Raw genomic sequence first — 12078 nt, forward strand, 5'->3', positions numbered from 1 at the left:
ACTGCTCCCACTTGGGGGGGCCATTTCATGGCCTCCCCAAGTAGGTGCTCTTTTCTCTACCACTGACAGCTGGGGGAGGCTTGTCTTGCCAGGGGTGGCATTTTGCATGCAAAATGCCCCCTTACCCTCAGGGGCCCTTCTCCCACCCTTCCTCCCAGCCCCCACCAAGGCTCAGCCTGCTCCCACTTGGGGGGGCCATTTCATGGCCTCCCCAAGTAGGTGCTCTAATCTCTACCACTGACACCTGGGGGAGGCTTGTCTTGCCAGGGGTGGCATTTTGCATGTAAAATGCCCCCCAGCCCTCAGGGGCCCTTCTCCCACCCCTCCTTCCACCCCCCACCAAGGCTCAGCCTGCTCCCACTTGGGGGGGGCATTTCATGGCCTCCCCAAGTAGGTGCTCTAATCTCTACCACTGACACCTGGGGGAGGCTTGTCTTGCCAGGGGTGGCATTTTGCATGCAAAATGCCCCCCAACCCTCTGGGGCCCTTCTCCCACCCTTCCTCCCACCCCCCACCAAGGCTCAGACTGCTCCCACTTGGGGGGGGGCATTTCATGGCCTCCCCAAGTAGGTGCTCTTTTCTCTACCACTGACAGCTGGGGGAGGCTTGTCTTGCCAGGGGTGGCATTTTGCATGCAAAATGCCCCCCTGCCCTCAGGGGCCTTTCTCCCACCCCTCCTCCCACCCCCCACCAAGGCTCAGACTGCTCCCACTTGGGGGGGCCATTTCATGGCCTCCCCAAGTAGGTCCTCTCAGCCCCTAAAGTCCACCCCTTACAGCCCCACACAAACCCAATTCCCCCCCAGCTGCCACACACAGACCCAAATCCCCACATTAGCCCCTCACAGACCCAAATCCACCCCCACCTGCCCCACATCCATAACCCCAGGAACAGGCTGGCAAAGGCCAGCCCTCTCCCTTTGTTCCCTATGCTGGGAACTTCTAAACTCTCTTTCCCTGGGCAATTCTGCACAGCCCAGGGGTGCCACAATGGTGGGCACACTTCTGAGTGCCAGCTGGTCCCTGTGAAAGAGCACCTGAACCACAGACACCCTCCCTCAAATTCCCCCACCACCTACAGAGATGGCTGGCCAGCCAGCCCCATTGTTCCCTATGATGGGAACCAACTGCACAACAAAGAATAAAACACGAACAACACAAAATAAAGTTTTTTAAAAATTATTTTCTCCCTTTCAAAGTACAAGTAGGCAAAGCATTATGACACATTACACCAGCAGTCCCCCACACAGAAAAATTAACACAACTCACTTAACATCAGAGAATCACAAAACACGATTCCTGTCAAAAACACTTTATTTCTTGAACAGCTTTAGGTTACACAGCAGGGGGGCACACCAAAGGGCATGGCAGCAGTATCTTACACAAAAATAACACAACTCACTTAACATCAGAGAATCACAAAAGCACAATTCCTGTCAAAAACACTTTATTTCTTGAACAGCTTTAGGTTACACAGCAGGGGGGCACACCAAAGGGCATGGCAGCAGTATCTTACACAAAAATAACACAACTCACTTAACATCAGAGAATCACAAAAGCACAATTCCTGTCAAAAACACCTTATTTCTTGAACAGCTTTAGGATACACAGCAGGGGGGCGCACCAAAGGGCATGATAGAAGTGTACTACACAAAATAATACAATCCACTTCACCGTTTTTGACAGCAGTTGTGTTTGTGTGATTCTCTGATGTTAAGTGAGTTGTGTTATTTTTGTGTAAGATACTGCTGCCATGCCCTTTGGTGCCCCCCCCCCCCTGCTGTGTATCCTAAAGCTGTTCAAGAAATAAAGTGTTTCGGCTTTCGGCCGACAACCTGAAAAATCAGCAGTGGCTGAACATAGCCTAACTCAAACAGGGCACAGTATCTTATTCCAGGACACCAAAATACTGGACAACACTTCCAACTACTTTGTCAGACTGCACAGGGAAGCCATTGAAATTCACAAGCATAAGCAAAACTTCAACAGGAAAGAAGAAACCTTAAGAATGAACAGAGCATGGTTTCCAGTTCTGAAAAACACCAGGCTAACAAAACATTCTATCCCCGACAATAGCCCTGCAGAGAAGATTAGCACATCAAGTACCAATCCATATGCAAAAGAACCTCCTCAGGATACAGTGAAGCCTCCCGCCATTAGCATTCCACACCCTGGGAAACTCTCACAGGATGACTCAGCTCAACCCCACCCCTCCTGAGTAGATACAAATGACCTACATCTTTTCCACACTGTGACACTGAGAGATCTCTGTCTTTTGGTGCTACACCTCTGAAGATGCCAGCCACAGCTGCTGGCAAAACGTCAGGAACTACAATGCCAAGACCACGGCAATACAGCCCGGAAAACCCACAACAACCATCGTTCTCCGGCCGTGAAAGCCTTCGACAATACAATAGCATACTTATCAATAATCCAATGCTTTGTTAAAGATTTTGTATCCTTATAGAAAGTTTCAGGCACTATAAGGGTCTATTGAGTATGGTTTACTTAGTTTAATATTATATAATATTGGTTGTATCAAATATAACCATACCACCTAATACATTCTTAATAAGTGAGACAGATAAATCATTCAAACAGGTACCCTGTAGTCCATCTCAGACAAATACTTCCAAAATTAAGATTAGTTAAAGGGCCACGCTGCAAGTGACGAATGACACTTGAACAGCAAGTGAACAGACTCACATGTATTCCTCCCTGTTCACTTGCACTCCACTCGATCACATAGAGGAGCGCAAGTGAACAGGGAGGAATATATGTGAGTCTGTTCACTTGCTGTTCAAGTGTCATTCGTCACTTGTAGCTTGGCCCTACGATTATATAAGGTTTGTTGATAGGAAGGATTTTTAGATTTCTTCTTCCTGGCTAATATTTGTCTTGCCCTCCTAGCTTTCTTAAACATAGAGCTTCCAACCTTGTGAAATTTAACACGAAAATGAATAGAAGTCAAATAATTCAAATGATTCCCTCTTTCAAAAGTTAGGAAGGAAAAAAAAGTTCCCTCTCTCCCTAACCCCTTTCCCATCCCTTCTCTCAAATAACAATTTACACTGGAATTACTCTGCAAAAAAATTAAAAAAATAAAAACAACAAACAAACATAAGGTACCACCTGGGTCTGACTTTACACAAGGAATCGGAGTTGTAGAGCACTTCAGGATCTACTCCTGGGGTACAACATTTTGTGGGGGGAAATCTACTGAAAGCTTCAGATTCCCTGCCCCCACTCCAACCCCGATGGATATGTTAGTTTGATTTTTCCAAATGCATAGATACAGTACTCAGCTGTAAAAAGGATTAAAGTCTACTATTTTGATGGGATCTGGGGTTAATCTTCTTCCATTTAGCCATCATCTAAGGTATTTTCAAGTCCCTTGGTGCCAGTTCTTGGATAAGTCAGGCGAGAGGTTAGATGTTTCTGAATCCTTTAATGAAGGCTTTTCTGGTAACTCTGGTGAAAGAGTCAGATTTAAAAGATTTAACAAGGCTGGTCCTTCATCCAAATCCTTAGCACAGCACACAGTTCCATTATGGATTAAAGATAACTTATCCAAGGAGCCAACCCATCTATATTTTATATTAGCTTTAGATAGGATGTTAATTATTGGTTTTAAACCACGGCGCAGTCTCAAGGTTTCTGATGGGAGATCTTGATATACTTGGATTTTCTTTTGCTGATAGAGAAAGCGGCCATACTTGTGGGCTGTTTGTAGAATGTTTTCTTTCGATTTGTGGTCCCGAAAAGTCACTAATATGTCTCTTGGATTTTGAAGTCTGTTTGGTGTTTTGGAGCCCAGTCTACATGGTTGCTTGATAGTGGGGGCAACAACCCCATCTTCTGGTTGAAGAAGAGTTGCCAGCCATGAGGATATAAATATACAAAGATCATAATTTATTTATTTTTTTGGTTTTAAAAGATTTTATTTAAAAGAAAAAAAAGGTGAAAATAGGAAATGCATAATAAAAGATTATACAGGTACTAGATTAGAAATTGAGACTTATACAATTCTGTATATACAATACATATAAAATAGTTTTGAGAGTTGTACAAGCACTACGTTTGAACTTACGTTGAACTAGTAAAGAAATACATTCAAAATTTGCCATACCTAAGCATAAATGCATCATAATTCTCCTTCTCTCTCTTTTTCTCCTTCACTCTCCTTGATTAGTTATACAGACTACAATATCAGCTCTTTTTTTCATTTAATTCTTGTCTTTGTATTAAGTTGCCTTAATTTCTGCCTAAGTAATCAAAAAGATCCTTCCATATTCCCAAAATTCGGCTGTCTATTATGCATATAGTAGTCAGTTTACCCAATGTTGCATATTCATTGATCTTATCTCTCCACTCTAACACATCAGGACATACATCTGTTTTCCATTTTACTGCAAATAATACTCTTGCTGCTGTCACCATGTAATGGAAAAGATCTACCTGTTCTTTTCTAAGATTAATTGGTCAGATAATTAAGAGCATCTTTTTCAGATTTAATTCAAATCTAAGTTTGAGAATTTTTTGCATCACTTCATGTAGCTTTATCCAATATTTTCATGTTTCCTTGCAAGTCCACCACATATGATAAAACGTTGCATCCATACTTTGACATTTCCAGCAGTGCCCACTGTAGCCCTTACTGATTCTCGCAATGTCTTTGGGAGTAGTGTGCCATCTAAATAACATTTTATACCAATTCTCTCTCAGTAAATGATAGTCTGTGAATTTTATGTCCTTGGTTCACACATTTTCCCATAAATTTCTCCGAAGTTTTCCATCCATTTTATCATACAAGTTTTTCCTTGCTCTGTTTCTGAATGGTATTACAGTAAGATTTTAGAAATCTTCCCAAAGAGATGCTTCAGATTTTCAGATATTAATAGTTCATATTCTGTTTTTTCTCTCAGCCCACCTCCTTCTTTGAGAATTTGTTCCTTTAGTCTTGATACCTTTTGGTGAGATATCAGCCACGAAATATTTTTACTTGGAGCTTGGATTTCTTGCCAGGTTTTTATGTTTCTTTCTTTATCCATCATTGATTCATAACTAGAGATGGGCACGGACAGAAAAAAAAACAAACATGATGTTCTTTGTTCATTGCCATCCATGAACAGGGACTCACGAACAACCGCGAACATGGCCCTGTTCATGAACATGCTCGTGGTTGGCTGTTCGTGGGGGCCAGCAGGCTCTCCTACAGCCATCATCCAAGTCAAGATGCCTACTGCACCACTCCCAGAAACGTGACCTGAGCAGGCACCAGGAAAGGTACCAATAATAAATAATAGCCTGCCCCCAAAGCCTGGCAGAAGCCCTGGAACTTGAAGGGGTAGATCCCTACCGCGCAACTCCCAGAAACCTGACCTGAACAGGCAGCAGGAAAGGTACTGATAATAAATAATAGCTTGGCCCAGAGCCTGGCAGCAGCCCTAGAACTTGAAGGGGTAGATCCATATCCCACCACACACAAAGAAAATTCAAGCTCCAATGCACTCTCTCTATCAAAATGCCAACAGTAACTGTCTCTCCACTGTCTGCAAAGTCAGCGCTGGGAGCCCCCCTCCCCCCTGGTCTTTGCTCCCTTGTTGTAAAAAATTTGGAGCTCCACACTTGAAAGGAAGACCTGCCTATCAAGCTAAATTGAGCTTAGATTGGGGTTTACAGGAGAGTTCAGGACAGCAGGAGTTCAGTCAGAGTTAAGACAATCCCTGCCTAAGTTGCCAAGGGAATTGATTGCAGGTGCCAGACTGTCTGGCTTGACGAACAGCAACAAACAGCAATGAATGAGGCTTGCAACGACCACCTGTTCATTTAGAATGGGGCCTCATGAGCATCTTGTTCGCGAACAGTAGATTGGGCTGTTCGTGGCTTTTTTTTTTGTTCGTATTGCTGTTCGTGCCCATCTCTATTCATAACTGAGCTGATCAATTCTATTTCTTGTGGCGGCATCACAGTGCATATTAATTGGCGACGTCAATGCGGAGATCAGTGGACTCAGACTATTTCTGCACTGGAACCATATTTTAAGCAGTCCATCACAATTCTTTTCTTCATCTTCTGCGAGACCCCTAAATTTCAGATTTTTGGCTTTAAGTTTTGTTTCCAGTTCAATGACTTTGGCAGATAAGGTGTCCTCCACTGTCTGGATTTGTCTTATCTCTTCTTGTAAAGTGATCCCCAATTCTAGGGCTGTGTCTGCCGTTTGTGCTACTGTTGTTATAGAGTTCTTAATATTCTTAAGCTGATTAATTATTGGTTCCAAGCAAATATTTATTCTGTCAGTCAGTCTTTCAGAGATTGTGGCTATAATATTATTCTCCAATGTTTGGAGTGAGTCTATAAACCCTTGCTTCATAAGCCTGTTTGAATACAGGCTTGGTTCCACCATTTTAAATTACTTACTGGAGGGCACAGCCTTGCTGTTTTTCTGGTCTTTTGTTAGGAAATAGTTCCTCATGTTTGCAGATTGTGACTGGGAGAGCTTTGATGTGTTTGTCACTGTTTTCCCCATCTCTTTAGAGTGCAGTTAAGTGATTTATTTTTGATTTGGGTGCGGGTGAGGTCTGGAGCCTCAGCAAGGAGTGTCCACCATCTTCCATGTGGAGATCCCCCCCGATGTATTTGTTTTTAATGCATTTTACCTGTGTATGATTTATTTTGTTGTGACCCACCTTTAGCCTGCTTGCAGAGAGGGAAGAATATAAATAGAATAAAAAACAAATATCAAATTAGGAAAAAAAGAGACCTACCTGCCACGGCTGTACCCGTGGGAGGCCCAATCCTTTTCTGGCTAATGTCTGCTTGGATCCTGATGAGTATGTGGCATGTATGGCCTGTGCGACAGTGAAGATGGCATTGAAAGTGCTGTAGCTGTCTAGAGACAGGATAGTATCCATCAAATCTTCGGAAACAGTCTCTAGATTTTCTCTCTCTCTGCATCTTACTTGCCCTTTCACAGACAATAAAGGCTTTGAATAGAAACAGTAAAATGCTTTCAAACCAAACCACATCATTTCACTTGCCATATTCATGTTCAAATGTATCCTTTTAAGTCTCTGCATGGAGAAAGAAAAAAATCCATGTATGTAAGGAAAATATGGAAGCACATCATATAAATAGAGAGTGAGGTCCCACAAAGCTGTTGTGATCCAGACTTTCCCCACAGGGGGCTTGATTCGCTGTTCAACTGCTCTATGTATACTGTATGGTATAATTGAAAAAAACTGTGGCTCCCCAAAATAAACAAACACATGGACTGCTCTCCACAAATAAAATGCAGCAGAGGACAGGAATATACTTGTTATATCATCTTCAAGGGCTGTTACTTGGATGCTCAGAGAGAAGGCAACACAAACCCCACCCTTGCTGGCCAGAGGAGGGAAGGTTTTCATGAATTGTTCTCCATTATCAGTATCTGGTGCAATGAGACCGATCCACGTCCACTGGAAATGCAGGAGCAGTTTGACAATCCCCAGGTATTGTTGTTCTTGTTTTGGAAACTTCCGGTAGAAAAAAGGAAACTGAGTTGGATCACGAAGAATGTGGGAAACAAACCCATAACTGACCTAGGAAGGAAAGGAAGAGATTGGAGCACAATTCCTGTTCTGATGATAGAAGGAACACCATGTAATGTGAGGATGATTTGGTGAGTTATTGGGTGGCATTACAAAAACAGGATCATCACTGCTTGCATCTGGGTGATGTCAGAAATCATGCAAAGAAGCTGCCAGCATTCCGTGAGTGTTGCGATAATTTAAAGATGTGGGGAAACGGCCACAGTAAAAATCAGTTTCCTGTGTCTGTGTGTTCCTAGCCCGTTCAACCTTTGCCCACTGGGCCAATATAGTGGACCTGTCCTTAGAGGTCAATCCACCAAGCCCCATCTTCTCTGCCTCCTGTTCCCTTCTCCCAACACTCTAATCCTATTCATCTCCTTCCACCAAGACTGAAACATTATTATACACACAAGGTCACACCTTCTACCTTAAAGAGATAAAAAAGACTTTTGGGAGAGAGTAGAAATGAATTTATCTAAGCTGTTCCAATTTTTTGGAAGCGAAGAACTTTGCTACCAGTACCACTCTCGAACTACAGAGAGGGAGTATAGAGAGTCAAAGAGATAAATAGCTATGATCAGGCATCTGATGAAGAGAACTTGATTCTCGAAAGCTTATGCTATAATAAAATTGGTTAGTCTTAAAGGTGCTACTGGACTCTTTTTGATTATGAACTCTCTGTATCCTTTCTTCAAGAGAGATCATCCAATTATAGTTCATAAAGCGATGGACACGTGTCAATTTTTTATTCTCTAGTGAAAAAAATGATTTTATATTGTTCCAAAAACCAGCCAGACCTGTTGGACTAGAGGGTGAAAGAAACACTTCTTTAAAGAAGAGGAAGCAAAATATTGCTAAGCTCCCTCAAAAACGACTGTCTGCTTCCATCATGAAAATTTGATCCCCAGCTCCTTTGCAGCAGAAGTCCAAAATTTAGGGAGTCCAAGAGCACCAGAACCCAGCAAGAACTTGACTAAGGGATTAAAGGCTCAGAGAGTTGTCCAAAAGAAAACTAAGAACCTCCCCCTCTCCCCTTCATACCAGTGGGATTTTGTAGATGCCCAGCAGACTGGAAATCTGGATGGGGGTTTCAGACTCTGATTGTTCAAGAACAGCCAGCAGGTTCTTCTGACCTCCACAGTGGTAGTTTGGAATATTCTCCTTCCCCATGAAGAGCAGGTCTAACACACCATCATAAGTCAGCCTGGCATTGAAGTAGTTGTCATAGACGTCGTAGCCCAGAGTGACGTTGGGCAAGATCCCGGGATTCTGATTGATCTCCTGAATGGCGAGCAGGAAGGACAAGATGAGTCCGTATTGTGTGTTTGTAGAACTGTCAAAGGAAGGAAATACATTTTCATATTCTGTTTGTTGAAATCATCAAGTTAATCACTCGTTTCCTTTCCAGGAAAAAAGGCCCGATTTTATTCATAGAACTGTACACATTTTATGTCTTGTGCTGAGAAGAAGACCTTTTTACAAGGAGAGCATAGAAAACATTTCAGGGCAGATGCACCACCAAGTGCTGGCAAGGGAACAACTACCAAAGACCTAAATCAAGACAAATCAGTGTTCCAGAGGACCATGTAAAAGAAGCAACACTTATGAAAGGGGAAAGAGAGCTTTGGTGCTCTCGAACAGCCCTCTCCCAATTCACATTGCAAAGATACTTCTGGTTTCCACATGGAGATGGGATTTTGTGGTGTCTCAGTTGCTGGGGCAGCTGCAAATGAAGCACAGCAACAACAGAGCTGAGACATAGCAGGTTACCCTGCTGCAGTCCACTCGAACTTTTGCACTTTATATCTTTAATAGTTCAAAGGGAACCTCAACAGGCTCAAGAAAATGAAGTGATTCATTGCATGGAAGGCGGCGTCTTGCTGCTCAAAACACAAAACAAGGATATCAAACAATCCCTGGACCTAACAACACCAGCCGTAACATCTCACGTTCGTTCACTTGTTCATCTTCCAACATTCTATATGCCCTCAAGTGCCAGTAATGCCCTTCTACTGTTTACATTAGACTAACATGTCAGTCCCTATACAAAATAATAAACGTACATGAATCAGATATTAAAAATCACAACGCTCAAAACCAATGGGAGAACATTTTAATTTTCCGGGGCATTCCCTTGCTGGCCTAAGATTGGCAGTTCTCAAACCTCACATTTTAAGGGAAGGTTACAATGCAAGATTGCTGAATTTGAGGTCATTCCCCACTTCCCTCCCCTTTCCGGGCTGATTAGGGACCCAGAATTCTTATCTCCCAACAGAGGCTGGTTTTCTGTATTTCCTATCCTTAAGCATTTCTTACCTGCTCTATTCAAAATGCTTTTTTTCATTTTGCATTATACCTTTGCTTCCTGACTCCCTTCTTTGGAGAGAGCTTTGATTCTCAAAATCTTATACCCTGGAAATCTTTGTGCTCTTTAAGGTGTTACCATGTTCAAATCTATCTATCTATCTTCCTTCCTTCCTTCCTTCCTTCTTGTTGAGGTTCTGTTAGGAAAACTTAAGTGAATGATAATGTTAAAGAGGTCAAAAGAAATCTCAACAAACTAAACGTGTGACTTGCCCTTCTGCAGACAAAGTGTTTTGCTGCTCGTACAGCCCTTGAGTATTCTCCAAAAACAAACAAAAAGCATAATAAAGATTGTGATCTGCCAAGGAAAGGAGTGCTGAGACCCTGTCCAATACCACAAATTGCTTACAACTTAATTCTGGTAAGGGGAGGCTCCTTAAAAGTGAATGAATCCAGGTAAGTAGGCTTCAGAGACAGGATCCCACCAACGAGGATGTCTCCTGGCCTGTAATAATTCCATGGATCGTTTAAATCCTTAATCAAGTTCAGTGGGCATTTTGCTTTCAGCATCCCACAGATGATATCATTGGGAAGCGGCACCACTGACACTACCAGAACCAGCAACAACATTCTGGATCTGACCCTACAGAATCCTGCCTTGTGGCTGCCCCTCAACTCCAGGCCCAGCTAGTTAGGAGAAGCCAAACCCCACTTTGAAAACCAAGGCAGCGTAGATTCCCACATTAGGGCTGAGACTTCAGGTTCAAAACAAATAATATTGAATCAAATATCAGCACAGTTCGCTGCTGCCCGAAATCCCCGCCCAGATTCTTGCCATCACAGGAGGCATTTATGAACCAGAAGAAGTGATTGTGTTTTGCTTTTGATCTTGATGATCGTGTCATTGCTTTTGAAGTTTCTTTCTGAAGCAATCCCTTGATGAGAAGAACTACTGTTATTTACATAATTATAAGGGGGAAAATTGTTTCTGCCACCTCAAACTTTCTTCCATTCTGGGCGCAGCAGAAGAAAAACATGTTTGTTAGAACCCCTTATGGAGTGGCCTGCCTCATGAAGTCAGAAAGGCTCCCATGCACCTGGTTTTCCATGAAGTATGCAAAACTGAATTTTCAGTAGGGCTATAGGGCTGTAGTGTAACAAAATGGATCAGATGGATACTTTAGTTAAGGGAGATACTAGGGAGTATACTGCGTATTATCTGTCGCTTTAAGTATGTTTCAACAGTCTATGCGGGCAAAGGCCTATCTAACAAAATGCTCTATTGCTTGACATCCCATAATGAAGAGAGAGTTACAAAGATAGAAGCCACTGAACTGACGTTCACTTGCTTTAAAAGGGACTGATACATGTAGTAAACATTGGCATATACAACGCTATCCTTTACAGAAGCAACCTGGTTCATGTCAAGGAAAGAAGTGTCAAGGAGTTACAGCTTCACTGGAGTCAAGTCCTAAGCTGCTATTATATTTACAGTATAATCCTAAATAGAGATGGGCATGAACCTAATTACAACCCAAAAAACCCCACGAACCAGGCCAGTCCAGGGTTCTCAAACCAGGGTTCTTGGAAGCTCCTTTCAATGCTGGTTCATTGGGCTGTATTTACAGGGCAGTTTAAATGGCCATTTCCCCAGCTCGAGCCCCACACTTACCTTATTCTGCAGTGCAGCGTCCTTCCTCTCCTCCCAGGAGGGGTGGGAAGGTCGTTTTTGGCCTCTTCCGCCACCCTGCAGGCCCCCAGGGCAGCAGAAGAGGCCGAAAATAGCCTTCTCGCCCCTCCTGGGAGGAGAGGAAGGACTGCACTGCAGGATAAGGTAAGTGTGGGGCTTGGGCTGGGGGGTAGGGGGTAGGGGTAGAGGACTGGGGTATGGGCAGTTTAAAGGGAACTGCTGCTTGCAAGGCAGGAAAGGGCCCTTTAAACTGTTAAATACCCCTTCCCCTGCCACTGTTAAGACCAGAAAGGGGCATTTAAACCCCACGAAACACAAACTGGTTCGTAACTGGTCCAGTTCCATGGTTTGTGGTTCATATTTTTTTTTGTTCCGTGCCCATGTCTAATCCCAAGTATTACTCCAGTCTATGCCCTTTGAAATCAATAGGCTTAGACTGGAGTAACTCTATTTAGGATTGCACTGTCAACCACTCAAAGATCTCTCAACAGGCTGAACCTGGTGAAATGGC

This window comes from Eublepharis macularius, chromosome 4 (genome assembly GCF_028583425.1).
Source record: "Eublepharis macularius isolate TG4126 chromosome 4, MPM_Emac_v1.0, whole genome shotgun sequence".
NCBI lineage: Eukaryota > Metazoa > Chordata > Lepidosauria > Squamata > Eublepharidae > Eublepharis > Eublepharis macularius.